General features: G+C 39.2%; 1 protein-coding gene across 2 annotated transcripts in view; it reads left to right on the top strand.

The window, feature by feature from the left end:
- ALPK1 (alpha kinase 1) overlaps nucleotides 1–19,953 on the top strand; it is a 153,256-nt gene that overhangs the window by 22,083 nt on the left and 111,220 nt on the right. The window contains exons 1-2 of one of the 2 annotated variants that reach the window (XM_072622688.1): nucleotides 851–1,990; nucleotides 4,734–4,812. The gene's annotated coding sequence lies outside the window, so the exon portion shown is untranslated. Of the gene's footprint in view, nucleotides 1–850; nucleotides 1,991–4,733; nucleotides 4,813–19,953 lie in introns of those variants that run through there. The other variant, XM_072622687.1, reaches the window with a different exon arrangement.

Here is a 19,953-nt window from a genome sequence, read left to right as displayed (position 1 = left end):
CTCACTGGCCTTGGATGAGATGGGAATCCACAATTCTATTCCTTTCTATGAGATGGAGGACCACCATGGCTTGTCATCTGCCTTCTACTGCTTGCTATCATCCTCCAGTCCTCACCGTCTGACCGGCCTCTTACCTGCCTATATAACCTAAGGACTTGTGTGCCTCATCATCATTACCACTATTGAATTCTTGGTATTTTTATTTTGACCTTTCCATCTTCCCTAATGATTTTCTTTCGAGGCATCATTTTCTTCAATTGATGGGTGAGCTCCCTGAGAGCAGGAGTTATGTTACAGAATGCTGGGCACATACTAAGTACTTAATAATTTTTCTTTCATTCATTTCATTGATTCAAGAGGAGAGAAGCTGAAAGTTGGGAGATTAATTAGGATTCTGGTGCAGTGGCCTTGCAAGAAGTATGCCCAGGATTCTTGGCCTCAGCATCCTGGGCTGTCTCCATCCGTCTCAGGGGTTGTTGTCAGGATGGTAGCAGCAGTTTGATTATCCTGGAACATGATGTCTCATTTCCCTTTCCCCTTCCCTCCCTTTCGATCCCCTTCCTCATCTCCTCCCCCTTCTTTCTCCTCTCCTCTCCTCCCTTCCCTCCTCCTCTCTCTTTTCTCTCTTCCCCTATCCTTTCTTCTCCTTCTTTCCCTCCCCTTCCCTTCCTCTCCCTCCCTGTATGTTTCTCTCTCTGTGTGTTTCCGCCTCTTTCTCTCTCTGTCTGTCTCTCTCTCCTCTCTCTGTACCTTGCTGCTTCAGCTGAATGGGTCTGCCTGCCTAGAAAGTGACAATTGGTAAAGATGACTGGCCCCTTCTATACAGGAGTTACTTATCTTACTGATGGCTTTGGGGGACACAGCTGGAAGCAGGCTTTGTGGTCTCATTGATGAGGCAGCCACACTAAATGCGATTATCTTACCGTTCACTGATTCGTCAACCTCTGTTCCTTACTTGCATATCGACAGCTGAATCCCAATCACTGCTTACCACCTTCATTTTGTTAGGACATCACTTTTTCCACTTACTTTGCCGTTAAACTTTCTCAATTAGTTTCCTTCCCTTTGAGGAGTCAGCATGACCTAAGGTTCTTTAGTTTATCCTATCTTTTATTTAAACCTAATTTTGTTCTTCCTTATTAAACACCCCATTGTATCCCCAAGACTTCTAGTTATAACCTGTCCTGCAGGTTCTACTTCCAAACTGATCCTGGGCCTAGCCAATTTTTTCTGTTCTCTCTTAGTAGGTCATGCGAAAAGATGAGCTGAGCTAATTCATTATACAGCTTTCTTCTCTGAATCATGGTTTATTTTTGTGTGGTGGGTTGTTTTGTTTTACCTGAAAACTTTCATAGTGGGAGGAAAAACTGAGTCTGCCTCCGAGGCCTGCAAACACACACAAAAACACAACAAAGACCTAATGGGGAGAGGGACCACGGGAGGCAGGTTAAGTCTCAAAGGGGAATTTGAGCAATAGTCCCTCCCCAGGGGCCAGGATCAGGCTGTGCAGGTTCAGTACACTCCCTTCTTGGTGGCCCCAGGGTGCAGTGCATCAGGACTGCCCTCTCAGACAGCTCTAGCTTCTGGTTGGTGAGAACAGGGGGCATCTCTGGCAGTGCTTCCTGACTGGTGGAGCCTAAGCTGATCCCAGTAGCACATTAAGGCGAAGACATCCTGCATGGGCAGAACCATGAAGTCTCTGTGCAGAAAGGACTGACAAATCTTTCTCTCTTCTGGAAACTGAGTGACAGAAGAGAGAGCAGAGAGCTAAGATTGTCCTTTTGGCCCTGGATAGTCATGCTGAGCCTCACTGGTTTCATAGGGTAGAGGGAGAAGCAGGGGTGAATGGTGCAAAGAGGTCAATTTAGACTTGAGATTGGAGAAAACTTCTCAACCATTAGAACCGTGCAAAGTGGAACAGGCTTCTCTGGAGAGGTGGTGAGCTGCTCCTCCTGGGAGATCTTGAAGAGCTGAGATGACTGTTTGTCAGGTAGGCTGCTCTATTATACTGAGAGTTCTTTTCAAGTGTAAACTCTGGGGGGTCCTTATAAAAATAGCAACTAACATTTATATATTACCCAAATGTGCCAGGTACTTTACAATTATTATCTCATTTGATCCTCACAATAACCCAGTGAGTTAGGTGCTATTATTAGCAAACATGAGGATTTTACAGAGGAGGAAACTGAGGATAACTTGCTGAAGGTCAGACGACTAGGAAGTACCTGACACTAGCTTTGAGCTCATGTCCTCCTGATTTTAAGCCCAAGCTCTCTCCACCTGCCATAATACCAAGCAGTGAAATTTGTATTATTGTAATTCCCATTCACGCTTATGAACTAGGTTATGTCAGAACAAAGCTAGCTAGCTACATCTCCCTCTCAGGAGTCTAGGGGTACTCTTGAGAGGTTATCAGTATCTTTTTTTCAACTGCTTTTGGCTCAAGCCCCATTAAATTATGTTCTCTTTAATATTAATTGGCAACTACAGATAGAATCTCTCTTAAATCATGGTTGATTAGTGCCACGATAGATTCAACCAATTAACATTAACTAGGTTTTCTAAAGGGATATTTGATAAGAAGATATAGGAGGAACTGAAATATTAAAAAATCCACCACTTCCTCCCAAACCAGGGGCACATTTTCCCCTTTTAGGAGATATTTCTAATACTAGAATTCCCTTTGTTCAAGTTTGAAGTTGGTATGAAAGGAGGCACTTGAAGATCATTGAGCAGTTAACAAAAGGAGGTTTAATTTCCCCCAATGTAGCAAGAATAATATTTAGTTTTACCGGATATAGCACCTTTAGTCTCCAGATGGTAACTTGTCTGGTCGTCAGAACAGGAGAGGGTGAAGGACAAGAGGATTCACATGGTATTCAGAAATCCACCAAGTCAAAGGACCCCAACTGCCCATGGTTGGGACTTTGTATACATTCAGATGTACAGGAGAAGTCAGACTCGATCAGGTCCTGGGGATAACTGTCTCTTTTTGGGAAAAACTAACACCTTCACAAGGAGGGAAGGAGGAGGGACCTTTGCCTACTCTACATTATAGGTGGGAGAAAGAAGTTGCCTTAGACTAGATGTTAGCCTTATCACACAACTCTAGCAATTCGGTCCTTGGGGGAAAGTGGTCTCAAATTTAAAATGACTGCTACAAAGAGTTCACTTTACCAAGTTCAGTATAGCCCCTAGATGAATAGCTCCCTTATAGAAGCAGGTCATGGTGTCTCAGAGTGCTTCCACTGCTGGGCTAAGTCCAACAGATTGCCGGGGCAGCATTGATACCTCAAACAGCTCAAATGACAGCAAAATGACTGCTAGACCACTAGTAGGACACTTGACCTTTAGAAGTTCACAAGACTGCATCTTAATCCATTCCATCTCTAAAGTTTCTTCATCTAGTAACAGAAAAAAAAAAAACCAGGCACAAGGAGATGAAAAGCAGAGATACCACATATTCACATGCACACCCAGGCAAATAGACCTCTGGCAGTGGCAGAAACTCTCTTCCTACCCAGAGGCTTACAGCAGGTATTACCTCAGTCACCATCAGGAAAACGAGACCAATTTGATTGGTTAGTGACTTTTTTTATATGCCCTCTCAATTCTAGCTCAGCAGCCAATCAAAAGGTTGTACATTCTACAAAATTCATATGGAGGATTGCACCAAGTAGGGTGCTAAGGGCATGTTCATCAGGAGTAGGCTCTAATTGGCTGATTCCTTATTGTATATTTGAGCCTTGAGGACTTAAGAAACCACTAGAATTTATTAACCAAGGAAATGAGAGAGGTGATAGTTCCATCAAACTCTGTTCCGCTCATGTCACATCTGGAGAAGTGTGGTTAGTTCTAGGGTCTGCCAACTAGAATGGACGTTGATGAGCTGGAGCATGTTTAGCTGTATTCAGCAAGGACAGTGAGGGGAGTTGAGATCACACCATGCAAGAATAATGCTCTATGGGAGAAGAGAAACCTTAGGGAGAACATGACAGTTTCAGCTTTAATCTGAGACCTGTTGAGAATCAATCCTAGACTAACAGAAGCCAAGTGAAGGAGGGATTTTTATTCCTGTCTCATCCTTTGTGCCCCTACAACTAAAAGGTTAGCAGTTATTTCTGATGATATTTCCAAAAATAGCTGAACTGGGAAGGCATCATAATAGTGTCCTTTCAGTGGTTTAATACATGTCATCATGCCCACCATATCATGAGTAAGAAGGCAAGTGCCTAACTTGCCAGCAGTCACAGCAGCAAACATGCATGTGTGTATGTAAGTGAATGAATATTCATTAACAAGTATTCTTAACTTTTTTTGTTGTTGTTGTTATAGACCCTTTTGACAAACTGGATGAAACCTATAGACTTCTTTTGAGAATAAAGTTTCTTTTAAAAAATACATGACGGACATATTGAATTTCAGATAGAGGTTAGATAATTTTTTTTCCTATACAAATTCTTGAAAACTATCCATGGTCCCTTGGGAAGGCCATGGACCCCAGGTGGAAAGCCCTCATGTTGGAAAAATGTCCAGTGAGCACAAGTGATGAAGGATTCACCCTGACAGATATATCTATGTTTCTTTGGAATGTGGCATGGAGTATATTCATCCAAAAAGTACATACCTTCCTTCAGGTACATTTGGTTGAACTACAGTCTGTAACTGTCATTCAACAAATAAGCTGTAATTAAACTAATCATTTTATCCTTCCATTTGTATCATTTATTTAGGATGAATGAATTAGCGGGTACCCGGACTTGAGTGTACTATGTCTGCCTCAATGACTGCGGAGTTAGCTTCCTGTATAATGTGAGTATTTGTGATTCTTTTTGTAAAAAAAGAAGCAAGTGAAATGCAATTAGAGATAAGGGGATGAGGGAGGGAAATGTGGTACAGCAGAGGAAATGCCTTTGTGTATTGTTTCTGGCTCACAGTTCCAGGAATTGGTCAAAGGCACTAGCCAGGATATAATCTAATTGCCCTCCATAAATCATTTGTCAAGTCCCAAAAACAAAGTTAAACATTATTTTTTTCTTTTTAAAAATTATATTTTATTTTTTCCAAATTACATATAAAGACAATTTCTAACATTAGAGTTTTTGAAATTTTGTTCCAAATTTTCACCCTCCTTCCCTTACCTCTACCCTCCCTAAGGCAATAAGCAATTTGACATAGGTTATACATGTGCAATTGTGTAAAACATTATTACCATATTAGCATGTCATGAAAGAAGGAACACACCAAACAAACAAAAAATGGGGAAAAAAGAAAGGGAAAAATAGTAAACTTCAATCTATATCCAGACTCTATCAGTTCTTTCTCTGGAGCATAGCATTTTTTTATCGTGAGTCTTTTGGAATTGTCTTGGATCACTGTACTGCTGAGCATAACGAAGTCATTTACAGTTAATCATTGTGCAATACTGTTATTATTATGTACAGCATTTTCCTGGTACTGCTCACTTCTCTTTGCAGTTTGTACAAGTCTTTAAGTATTGTTTTCTAGAAAATTGAAATGAAACTACTTTGCAAAGAAGGGAAAAAGGATGCATTAATTGTGTCAAGTATTTTACAAATGTTATCTCATTTGATCCTTTTAACAAGCATGGGAGGTAGATATTATTATGTTCATTTTACAGTTGAGGAAACTGAGGCAGGCAGAGGTAAAGGGACTTGCCCAGGATCACACAGCTAGTACTTGAGGCTGACTCCAGGTCCATTTCACTATCTACTGTACCACCTCACTGCCTCCTTCCAAGGATCATGGGATTTAGAGTTTAAAAAGAGAGATTTAAGAAATCATCTAGTCCAAGACCCTCATCTCCTCAAAAAATGAGGAAACTGAGACCCAGAGGTGAGAACTGACTTGTCGAAGGTTACACGTGTAAGAAATAGAAATTGACTTGGTCCTGTTCTTAATCCTTGTCCAGGACTTACCTGTGATTGTGGATTATCTACTTGGTGCTTGAAAATAGAGAATTTCTAGATATTCTTTCTCAGATTTATAGAATGGCTGTTTGTTGGCATTTTAACAGTTTCTAGCTTAGCATACCACATATTCTGCCTGACTAGAGCTACACATACAAACCTGGAGAAGTTTTCCATTAGACGTAGAGTGCAAAAAGGAAGTTTTTAAAAAGTGAAAGAGAAGCAAGAGCATTAACTATTATGTAACACGTGAAAGTCCCACAGTGTTACCCCAAGGACATCCTCCTAATGGAAACTACAATTCCTAGAAAAGGCATCTTTTCAGGCTCTAGTAGTATTAAGAGAATGGATTTGAAGTTAGAGGATCTGAGTTCAAATTCTGACTCGACTTTTTTTGGTCCTATCTGACTCTTCATGACCCCCTTTGAGGTTTTCTTGGCAAAGATACAGGAATAGTTTGCCATTTCCTTCTCTAGCTCACTTTTCAGATGAGCAAAATTGAATCAGAGTTAAGTGACTTGCGCAGGGTCACACAGTAAATGTTTGAGGCCAGATTTGAACTCAGAAAAATGAGTCTTCCTGACACCAATACTGGTGCTTTATTCATTGTACCATCTAGTTGCCTGGACTCTGCTATTTACTGCTTATGTAGCCATGGTTTCTGGGTCTCAATTTCCTCACTTATAAAATAATCTCAAGGTACAATTTGGTTCTAAATCTTATTATCTGCTCTAGACATTCTGGATATTAACTTGGACCCTGGGAATTCTCCCACTACTTCTGTATATTCTACATTGCAATAAGATCTTACTCATCCATTTCCTCCTTAATAGGCCTTTTCCTTCTGGTCTGCCTCAGACGTCATATCTGGACTGGCAGTAGCTTCTTAAGTGGTCTTTCTGACTCCAGCCTCTTCCTTCCTTAATCCATTTTCCATTCTGCTGCCAAAGTAATCCTCATAATCCTAGGCTCTTGCTTGAGGTGTAAGAACTTTCTAAGGACCATCTACTTCAACCCCACCTTTTTGAATATGAGGAACTGAGACCTAGACAAGTCAGATTTCTTGCCAAAGCTCACACAAGTAGTAAGTGATAGAACTGGGCTTCAAATTTATGTCCTGTGACTTCAATTTCATCCTTTTTTTTATGGTGCCACTGTATCTTAACATGTGTCTGTTTTTATTTTTAATTTCATGTTTTATTCTAAACTTAAGCATACCAAAAAAATCAGAACAGAATACAGAAAGAGGATGAAGTTGTAAGTCTACATTTCATACTGATTAATGCATCAATCTTATGTTACTCTCCTGCTCAAAATCCTTTACGGCCTCTCCATTACCTCCACAATGAGACAGATACCCTTCCTCTGGTATTTAAGACATCCCATAGCCTAACTTTAACATAATCCATGCATTATATATTCCAGCATAATGAGACATCTATCCTTTTCCAGGTCTTGTTTTGTTCTCCCTTGCTTTAGGGCATTTGTTTAAACCACAAATTTTTTTGGAATAGACTCCACGTTGCCACATGTTGAAATTCTTCCCAACATTCCATGCCCAGGTCATCTGAAGCCTTCTCCATAAAGTCTCACCTGATCCCCAAAACTAAAGGAGGTCACTCTGTCTCCAATACTTTATTCTTTTTTTTCCTTCTTTGCACTTTGGGGAAGGGGCTGGATTTTAAGCTATAGCTTGTGGCCCAGAAACTCCTGAGCTCTAGACTCATGAGGAACTGGTTCTATCTAAAAGATCATTATTTCTGTAGCTCATGTCCTTCCTCCTAGAAATTATTCAGGAAAAACTCCAAGTATACTCATGTCTATTGTTCCATAGATGTAAAGACCCTAGATACCTGTGCTCAAGTTAACAAATGTATATCTGATAATGTATATCTTAGAGAAATAGTCTTTAGTTAACTTACAGAAAATATAGAAGGTAAAAAAATACAAAAAGCTTTTTTCTTTCATCAAGAGAAACAAACTAGGCCAAGGGCTCACAGTAATTTCTAAACTCTTTTCAAAAGGGAACTGAACTTGGGTGTTGCCATTCTCGCAATACACTGAAACTTCAGTGAAATTCTTTTCTCTCATAGGTTTCCATGCAATACTTCTTGATGTTATCAGATAGCAAAATCCTTCTCATTGGATTTTCACTGTTAAAATAATTCATGGTAATGGGAGGGGGGGAAGAGGGAAGGGAGAAGAATGGGCCTTCTTCTTTCTCCTTTAGGATGCAGCTTTAGTCCCTCAGTGCTCCTCCGACTGAAGGGGATCACGAGTGATCGCTGCTTTTTTTTTTTTTCCAGTAGGACCACTACATGGAAACTCTCCTCTTTCTAGAAAAATCACATTTCTAAACTCTTCAACTTAAGGTTATTCTTAAAGTAATACCCAGGGCTAGTGCTCCCTGAAAAAATCTGTTCTCTGCTAGAAGGCAAATCACTGATTCTTTTCATGGTTAAGAATAATTGAAACTTCACCTGAGTTTACAGTTTTCTTAGAATTGGATCAAATGCCCTTTTCCTCCATTGTACTGAGATTTAGTAAAGCAGGCATGGTTATTCAAACTGTAGGTGGAAGTTGAGTTTATAAGACAACTAGGTGGTATAGTGGGTAGAATGTAAGGCCTGGAGTCAGGAACACCTAAGTTCAAATCTAGCCTCAGAAACTTGCTAGCTGTATGACCCTGAGCAAGTCACTTTACCCCATTTGCCTCAATTTCCTCATCAGTAAAATGAGCTGGAGAAGGAAATGGCAAACTATTCCAGCATCTTTGCCAAGAAAATCCCAAATGGGATCACAAAGAGTCAGACATGACTGAACAGCAAGAAGGTGAGTTTTGGCAATTTAATAACAACTACCTCTCTGTATTCCCTAGGCGAGAACATTATAAACATTCATGACCCATTAACTACTTTCATTTCTTATGTAGCCCCCAGGGGGAGGTCAGATGCTTGCTCTAGCTTTGCAGCTGGGATTACACAACTAAATAACAAAATATTTTTCTTGTCTAGTTCCTCCATTCTGGTTACCGTTTAATTTCAGAAGAACAATTTATTCAAAGGATCCTTTGTCTATTAAGATCATTAACAGTATATAATTTCTTGGTTTACTAGTACAAATAAACTCACTAAGTGAATCAATAACTAAAGCAAATTTTCTTTTTTTCCTGGAAAAAAAATCTATAGGGTAGGTATGATGGCTTGATTCCACATTAACTGTGTCTGAACATGTAAGCACTCATGGTTTCTGTAATGTAAAGTTGAAGTTTTCATTCATGCTTTTAAGAGAAAGAATTTTGAACACATATTTAAATTTGCCGTCGTTATTGATTCACCTTTGGAGACAGTGGCCACTCTTGCTTTTTCTGTAACTTAAAAAAATCTCCCCAGCATTTACAATAGTTTTCAAGAATAAATATTAGTTTTATCATATACCAATTACATTTTAATGCAAGCTCAATTTCACTTTAGTTTGTCAATGAATTAAATTCTCTTTCGGATATCTTAATGATGTCAGACTCAGGAATAATTTTTATTTTAATAGTTTATTCTGATAACTAAGCATCATTTTCTCATTTGCTTATTTATTTGGCTACAAAGTTCCTCTAAATTTTGAGTTGAAATCTACAGAAGATGTCTTGAATGAGCTTTCAAATATTTGAGTTTCATAGCAAAATATTTTAGGTTATCAGTGGAATACAACTGTCAAACTAGAGGGTTTTAAACTCAAAAAGAACAAATTTCCCAATGTAAATGCACAACAGAAAAAAATGCAATCAACATAATTGTGATAATATTGTGATAAAATAATAATATTGTGACAAAAGAAACAATAAGTTTGTACTAATTCAGATTAAGTCTATGGGAAGCTGGTCTGAATGTAAAAGAACAAGTCAGAATTGTGGATTTTCACAAAGAAATGAAGTTTTATTACTTTTGATGACATCTATGAAATTGGAACCTACTGCTAACAGGTTGTTTATAATTCAAAGCTCCATTGAGTTTGCTTTAATAAACAGGTAAAACTAATTTAAATTAGCAGCATCTGTGCTCATATAATTAGGGTGAAAACATATCTTTTAAGTTTGTGCTCCCAATCAGTTTAAATATGTCTGGCTATTTTGTTTGAACTATACATTGGCTAGCAAAACTAAGCATCAGAAGGTGGATTTAACACTAGCCAGGTGAAGTTACCATGCTGCCTAATCCAAACAACATTTTTAAAGTGCCCACTATGTGCTAAACATTGCATTAGAGAATACAAAGACAAATTCTGGATCCTTGGGAGAAAAAGTAGTGAGTTTTAATTCACTAAAAACTTATGCCAAATACTAGGGAGGTCACAGAATCATAGATTTAGAGCTGAATGAGAGCTTAGAGGTCCTCTACTACAACCCTTTCATTTTATAGATGAGGAACTGGGCCTAGAGATGTTCCCCAAGGTCCCACAGACATGAAGTTGTAGATCTGTGATGCAAATCGGGTCCCCTTGTTTGAAATCTAATTAGTTCCGTTGTATCCTGAGGTAATTGATAGATGTCTTAGTTTTTTTGCTTTGCATGTTTTAAAAAGTTTTCTGTTCCTTTAAGAGATTTTTTTCAAGGCTTGATGCAGGATCAAATTAATGAAATCTTTCATTTTTAACAAAGTATTTTTAAAAAGCATTGTTGCTGCTGTTGTGTTCGTCTTTCATTTTCGAAGAAGACCATGACACCAAAGAATTGATGACATGACTTGCACTTAACTTTGTTCTGAGTGAGGGAGAGCTGTGCAAGGTCACCAGCCTCACTTTCTCCTCCTGAGCCATCTGAATTCAGGGACCAGATATTCATCAGAGTGACTGGAGATGGCTCAGGATGCAGTGGGGGACCTTGGCCTTTTCAGGTATTGACTTAGAGGGAGGTAATGCCCATTGAATGAATAGGTCCCTTTAAGAAGTAGTCAGGGAATGACCCTTTTAATGAGCAAAAGAAAAAAATAACTGAATGAAGTTAGGAGGGAAAGAGAAACTGTTACTATTGATTATCACTCTACACCAGCCATTAAGTAGAACTTGGGCATTGAAATGAAAAGTGTTTTCATAGAAACCCCTACATAGACGCTGCCTGAAACCAAGGCCTAGAGTGTCTAATGAACATTGTATGTGTACCCACAAGTGTCCAAGGACAAAAAGTGACAAGTCCTTCAGAGGCCTTAGAGTCCAAACCCTTTATGTGATCCGAAAGGGAACTGAGTCCTAGAAAGCTGGATAGCTGAGTGTCTTAGTGAAAAAGCTTTGTAATGAAGGAATGCTATACACCGGCTATTATTACTTCTTACCACGAGGGGGAGACAGCGACTCATGAGAAACAACTCTAAATTACATGAAATTTTTGATTATGTGAGGAGTATTTAAGGGTCTGTCCATCCCAGGAGCCTTTAACTCTCTCAAAGATGTAACATTTGTTGTACTTAGGATTTTATTTCTATTCCAGACTCTCAGTCAAGGAAAGCTACCACTTCTTCAAGTCAATATAAAGGCCCAAATCTAACACATCAAAGAAACATTATTATTAAGAATGTGTTATTCTATCTGGTTACTTTTGTAATAATAACTTGAAAAATTACTTGGGAGTATTTCTATATATCATCTTATTGTTGCCTAGATAACATCTCCAATGTGCTTGGCATATAGTAGGTGCTTAATAAATGCTTAGGCATTCTAGGTGGCACAGTGAAGAAATGGAGTCAGGAAAGCTTGAATTCAAATAGGGTCTCAGATGCTTACTTATTGTGTGAACCTGGGCAAGTTATTTAACCCTATTTTCCTGTTTCCTCATCTATAAAATTATCTGGAGAAGGAAATGGCCAACTACCCCAGCCTCTTTGCCAAGAAAACCCAAAAAAGGTCAAAAAGAGTCAGACATGATTGAAAATGGGTTGTTGACTTGATGGTACTTGATCCTTTTTCTGAGACAAAAACTTTGAGGCTAATACATTGGCATTAATTTTGAGACACAGAAAGACCAGACATGTTATCTAGCCTTAGGATAAAATGGTCATCCAATGGAGGCTAGTTAAGTACTTATTGGGACGACTATAGAAGATATTCTAGAATCAGGTAGGAATTGTACTTGAAGATCAATATCCCTTCTGACTCTAAAGATACTACCGTCATCCAAATCTATGATCGTATGATTGGGTAGTACAAATGGTTCTAGATGCTAACATCCAGCCATGTTTTTCTTGAAGAATGAACACACATCATTAGTTTCTAGAACATCTGTTGGTGTCATTATGATCAGTATAAAGAGGAATTATAATAAGAAATTCTGGCACAGATAACAAGATCAACACTAATTGGATGGTCAGAGAACGTCAGAAGGGAACAGATTCCAAGGAAGGCTTATATTTACATGTATTTTTGTTATTTTTTAAAATTATCAGCCATTTTTCTCTTCTCATATTCTCTTTGCACTGGGAGATAAAACCCTGAAAAATAAAACTCTTATACTGAATAAGTACATCCAACCATAGAAATTCTCCCTTTGTTCTTGTCCAAAACTGTTTCATTCTCCCTATTAGTTTGTCACCTCAACATCAGGAGATGAATATTATCTTTTATCATGGCCTTCTGGAATCATGATGGATGGTTTCATTGATCAGACTTCTCAAGTCTCTCAAAAATTGTTGGTTTTTATAATGTTGATGTCAAAGCATGCATTGTTCTCCTGGTTCTGGTTTTGCTTACTTTACTTTTTATCAATTCATAGAAATCTTCTCAAGTCTCTTTGAAACCATCTCAAGTAATTTCTTACAGCATAATAATATTCCATTACATTCATATGAGATAATTTGTCCAGCCACTGCTTAATTTCTAGTTTCTAGATTTTTACCAACATGAAAAGAGTTACTATAAATAATTTTGTATATAAAACACCTTTTCTCTTTTGATCTCCTCATGGTAGTTGTTGGGACCAAAGAATATTGCACAGGCTAGTAATTTTAAAAATTGGCCACTTAGTAGATTAAGTAAACAAGAGAAATCACTTGAATTTTCTGTCTACCTTTCCTTGAAATGCTACTGTTGTTCATTCTTCATTCTTAAAGAGGACCAGAGGCATCACAAGGGTGATGTCTTGACTCACTCATGAATTGGATATGAGTGGGCCAAAGCTGGGCAAAGTCTTCAGCCTTACTCTCCTCCAGTCATCCTTCTTGAAATGCAGAAATGACATAAAAACCCAACGATACCACTCTGCCACTAAGAAAACTCCTAAAAAAATCTGCTCAAGTCCTAAATGCTTTTAAATTAAAATTTCATTGCAATGAACAAAAATTTATTTTCTCCCAAGCCTTAAAATGACTAGATCTGGGAGAATCAGGAGAGGCTTCATGTAGGAGGTGGCACTTTATAAGAATTTTGAAGATGACTGTGGATACTAAGAGACAGAGGTGAGTAAGCAGGTCATATATTCCAGGCATGAGGGATAGTCAAAAAGAGAATGTGGAATACAGTGTTTAATGTACAGCAGGAAAGTGGGTTTGACTGGACCAAAGAGTTCATAAGAGGGAGGGATATGGAATCTTCCAAGAATGGTAAGTTAGAACCAGGTTGTGAATGGGTTGTATAAATGGGAATTTACTGAATATTTTAAATTGAATTTCCTTTTTTCAATTAAAAAGCAATATAGAAAATTCTGTACCCTACAGATGACAACCTTGGATAAGGTGACTACTCTTGACTTCCCCTGGAACAAGTGAAATTTTGGTTTTGATACTGGGTTGAAATAAATTTAATATGTGAAAGGGGACTTGTCTTATTGACATAGCTAACTCAACCTTCTATCCACACATATTCTGAATGTTTGAATGAATGTATTTCTGAATATCAGTTTCAGCAGGTTTCTTTTCTCACCATGTAACTTTAGGAAGGTTTGAAAACTGTAAATCAGACTATTGAAATGTACTCTCTGATCTGAAATCTAGCTATAATACACAGGTCTTGGGAAGAATTGATTAAAAAAAGAAAGGAAAGCAAGGTAGAGGAAGAAAGTGATGGTCATTGAGTAAAATGAAAAGTCTACTATCTCTTTAAATAATTGTATTCTCACCTAATCAAATATTCTACTACTACTATTGATGATGTTGGTGATGATGGTGATGATGATGATGATGATGAAGAAGGCAGAATGATGTTATGGGCAGAGAGCTGGTACTGAAATCAGGAAGATCTGGGTTCAAGTCCGGCTTCTACACACAAGCTCTGTGACTCTGGGCAAGTCATTTACATACATTATCTCATTGGATTTTCACAATGACTTTGTGAGATAGGTATTATTAATGCCCATTTTACAGATGTGGAAAATGAGGCTGTGAGAGATTGTGACTTGTCCGTGGTCACATAGCCAATAGGAGTCAGATGGACTTCTCCTTGACTCTGTGTCTGGCACTCTATCTCGTGTGCCGTGTTCCAAGTGCCTATGAATTAGAAGGTTAAGCAGATAGTGTATGTGATTCTATTTGCTTCTTCTGTATTCTTCTGTATTTGTTATAGCAGAGAAGTGATTCAGCCATTAAGTAAATGTCAGAATAAAATATGGCAGCCAAGTACTCACAAGGGTCTTTGTAACTAGTCCCAAGAATGAATGGAATTAAGTAATTAAGAGGAAAAAGTCAAACCAAGTGGGTGAAACTTGATTTTCTGGAAAGTCTCTTAGAGGCTTCAGAGTTCTTACCTATTTGAATACGTAAAGTGAGATAATTAAATTATTGAGGAATAGACTACATTGTCCAAAGTAACCACATCCTTTAATTTGTGAAAATGATTATGCATATCCTTTCTCACATTTGGCCACAGTGAATATTTGTGCATTACATGTTATAATTCTCCAGGGACTCAACTGTCATTCTTTCCTGACAACATTCCAGTTTCTGAGATTTCTGGAAGGCTGTATTTGGCATTTGGCACCTGGTACTCTTAATGGAGTTCTTGGCCACTGCTATGGGCCTGCTTGGAACCAGGTTTTGCATAATATCCCACTTTGTGTGACAAGTCTGACCACTGCTGATCACTGATGGATATTAACCCATAGACCCCTGAAGAGAGAGAATCTTTTCCACTTCTTCTGGTGTGCAAGTCATCATTAGGAATATACTGAAACCCATTTATACTCAGTCACTATTTCTGTCCCTTGGGACTCCTAAACTTTGCACTTATCAAAATCTAATTTTCTGTGATTTATAACCAAATAGAATGATCAAGAGAATCTTGTATTAAAGAGGTTGTTTTTATAGCAATGAACAGTTTAGGACACACCTCTGACAGTGTAAGTACATACACAAGTGTTATCATTATGCACAAATTATAAATTTTGAATATAATAGTATTAAGGAAGTAGCAAATCACTGCAATAATTTCTAGGGGGTAGAATAATTAGAAATTATAACCTGGTGTGGTGACACAGGCCTGCAGTCCTTGGCATTGGAAAGCTGAGACTGGTGGATTGGTTGAGTTCAGAAGTTCTGAGTTTCAGCAGGGCCACAGTGCCAGGCATAAAGATGGTGAACTTCCTCCAGAGGGGTGAGCTGCTCAGGCTAGAAAAAACAAAGAGGTGAAAGTTCCTGTTCTGATTAATACTGGGATGGCACACAGGGGTGGTGAGCCTGTGGTCTCGAGGCCATACGTGTCCCTTCTAGGTCCTCAGGTGAGGCTTTTGGCTGAGTCCAAGTTTTACAGAACAAATCCTTTTATTAAGGATTATGAAGTTTGCATTCAGTCAAAGAGCCACATTTGAGGACCCAGAGGGCTACATGTGGCCTTGAGGTCACAGATTCCCTACTCCTGTGTGAATAGCCCCTTGGCTAGATAGGACTGGGCAAGATAGGGAGACTCAGTCTTTAAAAAAAAATTGTTGTTGTTGCATATTAATATCCCTCACTTAACATTACTTAGAATTGCTTAGAATTCTACATTTAAGGATTTATTTTTACAGTACTTGTAATTTCATCAGTGTGGGAAGCATTGAGAGAAGTACTCCCTTAGCCAATCCAGATACTGCTCTGAAACCTGCGGAGTCTTCAGATGTTCACATTTCACATATTACAATTGCATATTATAATTCTCTAGGGACCAACTATCATTCTTTCCTGACGGCATTCCACTTTCTGAGATTTCTGGAAGACTGTGTTTGGTTTGTGGTTCTCTTAATGCAGTTGACCGCTGCTGTGTGTCTGCTTGGAACCAGGTTTTACCATAATATCTCACTTTCTTTTGCAAGTCTGACCACTGCTCATCACTGATGGATATTAACCTATAAACCCATGAAGAGAGAAAATCTTTTCCACTCCTTAGAATAGAGGTTAAGTCAGTTAACAAGCATTCATTAAGTGCTTACTATGTGGTGAGGCACTGTGATAGACTCTGGAGATAAAAAAAAAAATTAAAAAAAAAATGCTCCCTGCCCCCAAGGAGCTCCCATTCTAATGGAACAAAAGACAACATTCAAGATACATGCAGAGTTAATGGAAGACCACTTGAAAGGGGGAGGCACCAGCAGCTATAGGGAACAAAAACGGTTTGCCAGAGGTAGAACTGTAGATGAATCTTGAAGGAAGCCAGGGAAACCAAGAGGTAGAAATGATAAGCAGAGCATTCCAAGCAAGGGGACAGCAGGTACAAAGACAGAGAGATGGGGCTGGAGCACTCTGTTTATGGAAGGGAAAATACAACAGTGTGGTTGGATCATGGAGTGCAAAAAGGGATGGAGGGGGTTAAGTGTAAGAAGACCGGAAAACAAGGAAGGTTATGAAGAGCTACAAACGCCAACCAGAAGAGTTTTTCCTGGAGATAACAGGGAGCTCACTGAGCCCAGGAGTGACGTGGGTAGTGATCTGCCTAGAGTCCCAAAGACAGTCTGTGAAAGAGTCAGGACTTAAACCCAGGTCTTCCTGACTCTTGAATTCTGTTCACTGTCTGTCTCTCTCTCTCTGCCTCATAGATATTTAAGAAGTAATGAAACTAATTAAAACTCATTCCAGAACCACTGCCACTTCAGTTCAGAGAATGTGATTGTGCACATGACACCATTTTGCCTCTGTTTTCATCAAAGGCAATGCCCAGCAACCAAACTGCTGATATAATAAAAGGATAGTAAATAGGAAAATCATAAAATGAATCAATTAGAGGCCAGTAAATAGATTATACTTAGAGTAAGTGGTAAGATATGAGAAAGAGACAGGTGGGCTGACTTCAGGCTGAGACAGAAGCAGGGGACCAAAAAGGATGACAACAAAGAATCAGTCATTGGAAGTGGAAAACAAGAATTCATTTCCTTTAATCAATAGACTGAGGCAAAACCAGGAGATCTCTAAGTCCCTATCTAGAATTTGAAAATTCAAAGACAGAGTAGAGGTGAAAAGTCATGGATAGTGAGGGATAAATCTTAGAAGATGAAGATAAAATAGATAACTACTGTTGAACCAATAAAGGCCCACAGATCTCTGCCATCTTATCTTGTCCTTAGTCAGAAGCTCAATTGCCAGCACTTTGGTTCTGGTCCAGCATTCTACGAAGCAGATGAATTACCCTCCATCCAGTTTCTGCCTGAGCCTCTTATCTGCTCCACGGAAATGGAACTGTCTTCATACACAGACACCTAGGACTCATGAAAAAGAGGAACCACACTGACAGGCTGGAGCAGGTTTTAAAAAAGGTCGATGGGCAGTCCTGGGTGAGGCTGCCGAGGCTGAAGACCTAAGCCATTCCACCTAAAAGGTCACAATGGACAGCAAGCTCCCCCAAATACTCAGACTTTCTGGGAGTGATCCCAGTTGCTTTTTTAGACCCTACCCTGACATCTGCCTTTACTTTGTCAGGCTTAACCTTAGCATTTTCATTGTTCAAGTAGGCTAGGTTTACCTGAGATTGTTCTGATATCTTAGATTTGAGATTGGAATGAGACACTTGGAGAATATTTAGCAGCTAATAAAAACAAATTTATTTAGCCATAACGGGGAAAGGATATTCAGCAAAGACACAGTCTTGCTTCAGTTAACAACAACTTTCCTGATTCTATGTTGGCTATGATGGACTGCTGGTTGGAGCTTGAAGAAACAGTCAGAGCTCCTTGTTTCATGATAGTTATTTTCTTGTAACCAGGAAGCCATGTCAATGACTCTAAGCCAATCAAGTCTCAAGGACAGTTTACATTTTAAGGAAAAGCCCATATTACAAAGGACTAGGAGTATGATGAAGCCAGCTTGAGCTGGACTAATTTTTAAATTTTCAATGCGAGCATTTGCATCTTAGAAGTCAGCAAATGCTACAAAATCAGCTAGTTGGCTAAACTCAAGAAAGTGAGGGAGAAAATGTTAGTAATGCAGAATAAACTTAAAAGTGTTCTGGGATGCATTTTTTTCCAGAAAGCCAGTTGTTAAACATGGGCTGCAAGGACCCATGGTAAATATTCTTCCCTCAATGATGATCTAGTTTTTGCCTTAATAGTGATGACCTAGCTCTGACTCCTAGAATTTAGCCAAGCCCTCCTTCAGTTTTACTTTTGATCTCCTGGCCCCTGCTCTGGTTTCCATCCCACAGCCATCAAAGCTAAATGAGGCAAGTTGCCTTGGTCCAACAGAGTGGGAGGAAAAACTTGAGTTGGGGCATTGTAAGTATTCTAAGAGGTAAACTCAGCTTTACAAATTAGCTTTTCATGGTAACTGGAGAGAATCCCACTGAGTACAGCTCCAACCTGGCCACTTGGCCCCTGGGGGCCTCAAACCTGCTTCCTTTCCCTGTGCCAAGTCATCACTTTAAACCCCAGATGAAACTGAGATTTCTTCAGTACTATCAATTTAGTGGAAAGAACGCTGGATTTTTTTTTAGGAATATGCATTGTAAAATCTGGTAGGGCTGTAGGTTCTTCAAAATAAGACTCCAGAGGAAGAGGGAAAGGAAAGACATTAGTACCTATAGGGAACACAAAACAATTTCTTCCTTGATGTTATGTTCCTTCCCATTCTGACCTTCCCAAATATTGCCAACTCTGCCCCATAAAAGGAAATCAGCCCAGTCCTATTCTGGAAGCAACTAAACCTCCAGGGTATAGATAAGCCCAAGGACTCCAGAAGGGACATGCTGTCTTCTATTATCCCTGAGATCACACCATAGGGATATACCCAGGATCTATTGAAGCTGGAGCTTCTGAGATACCAGATTGTAAATATGGATTGTCCGGTCAGTCGACAAGCATTTATTAAGGGTGTCCTCTCTGCCAGGTACTGTATTAAGTGCTGAGGATACAAAAAACCATGGACTCTAGCCTCAAGGACCTCAAATTCTAAGGGGGAAGAGAGCTTGTGAAAAAATTTTACACATCATCGTCCACTTCACCCATGAGGATCCCAGATCTCTTTGTTACATATTTAGAGAATTATACTTGAATGAGGAATACCAGACTCTTAACACCATCATCATTCCAAATGGGTTTACTATTCTGCTAATTCCTTGTTTGCTAGGTCCCCTATGATAATTTTAAGGGAAGAGACAATTTCATTTTGTCTTTGGGTCTCCTGCATTTTACGTAAGACCTTTCACTCTGTAGATACTTAATGAGAGCTATTTATTGTGTTGAATTGATTCCCAAGGGCTTTTGCAGACTCCTACATCCTATCTAGACCATGGCTTTTCAACTAGGTTCTAGGTCCAGACCTGCTGAATGATGACTGCTCATTTTAACCAACCCCCAGTCCTAGTTCCACTGGCTAACTCTTGACTCCCCTGCCCTGCCAGGACCGTAACTTGACCCTACATCTGCACTAGCTGAGGAAACCACTCTTTGAGTAAGCAGCTTGACCACAGGCTTAGCTCTTTGGTCAGGACCAAACTGAAAGACAGATACAAGGCAGCTGTGTAACTAGACTATGGCGCCGGGAGAAAAGGGATGACGATGTTAATCAGACCAAGAGGGCCACGTGTGGCTTTAAGTTTTCCCACTCCTGATCTAAACACACACACATGCATATTACATACATATTACATA

This window comes from Notamacropus eugenii, chromosome 7 (genome assembly GCF_028372415.1).
Source record: "Notamacropus eugenii isolate mMacEug1 chromosome 7, mMacEug1.pri_v2, whole genome shotgun sequence".
Lineage (NCBI taxonomy): Eukaryota > Metazoa > Chordata > Mammalia > Diprotodontia > Macropodidae > Notamacropus > Notamacropus eugenii.
The sequence above is the reverse complement of the archived record's forward strand: the minus strand, read 5'-3'. Positions and strand labels throughout refer to the sequence as shown.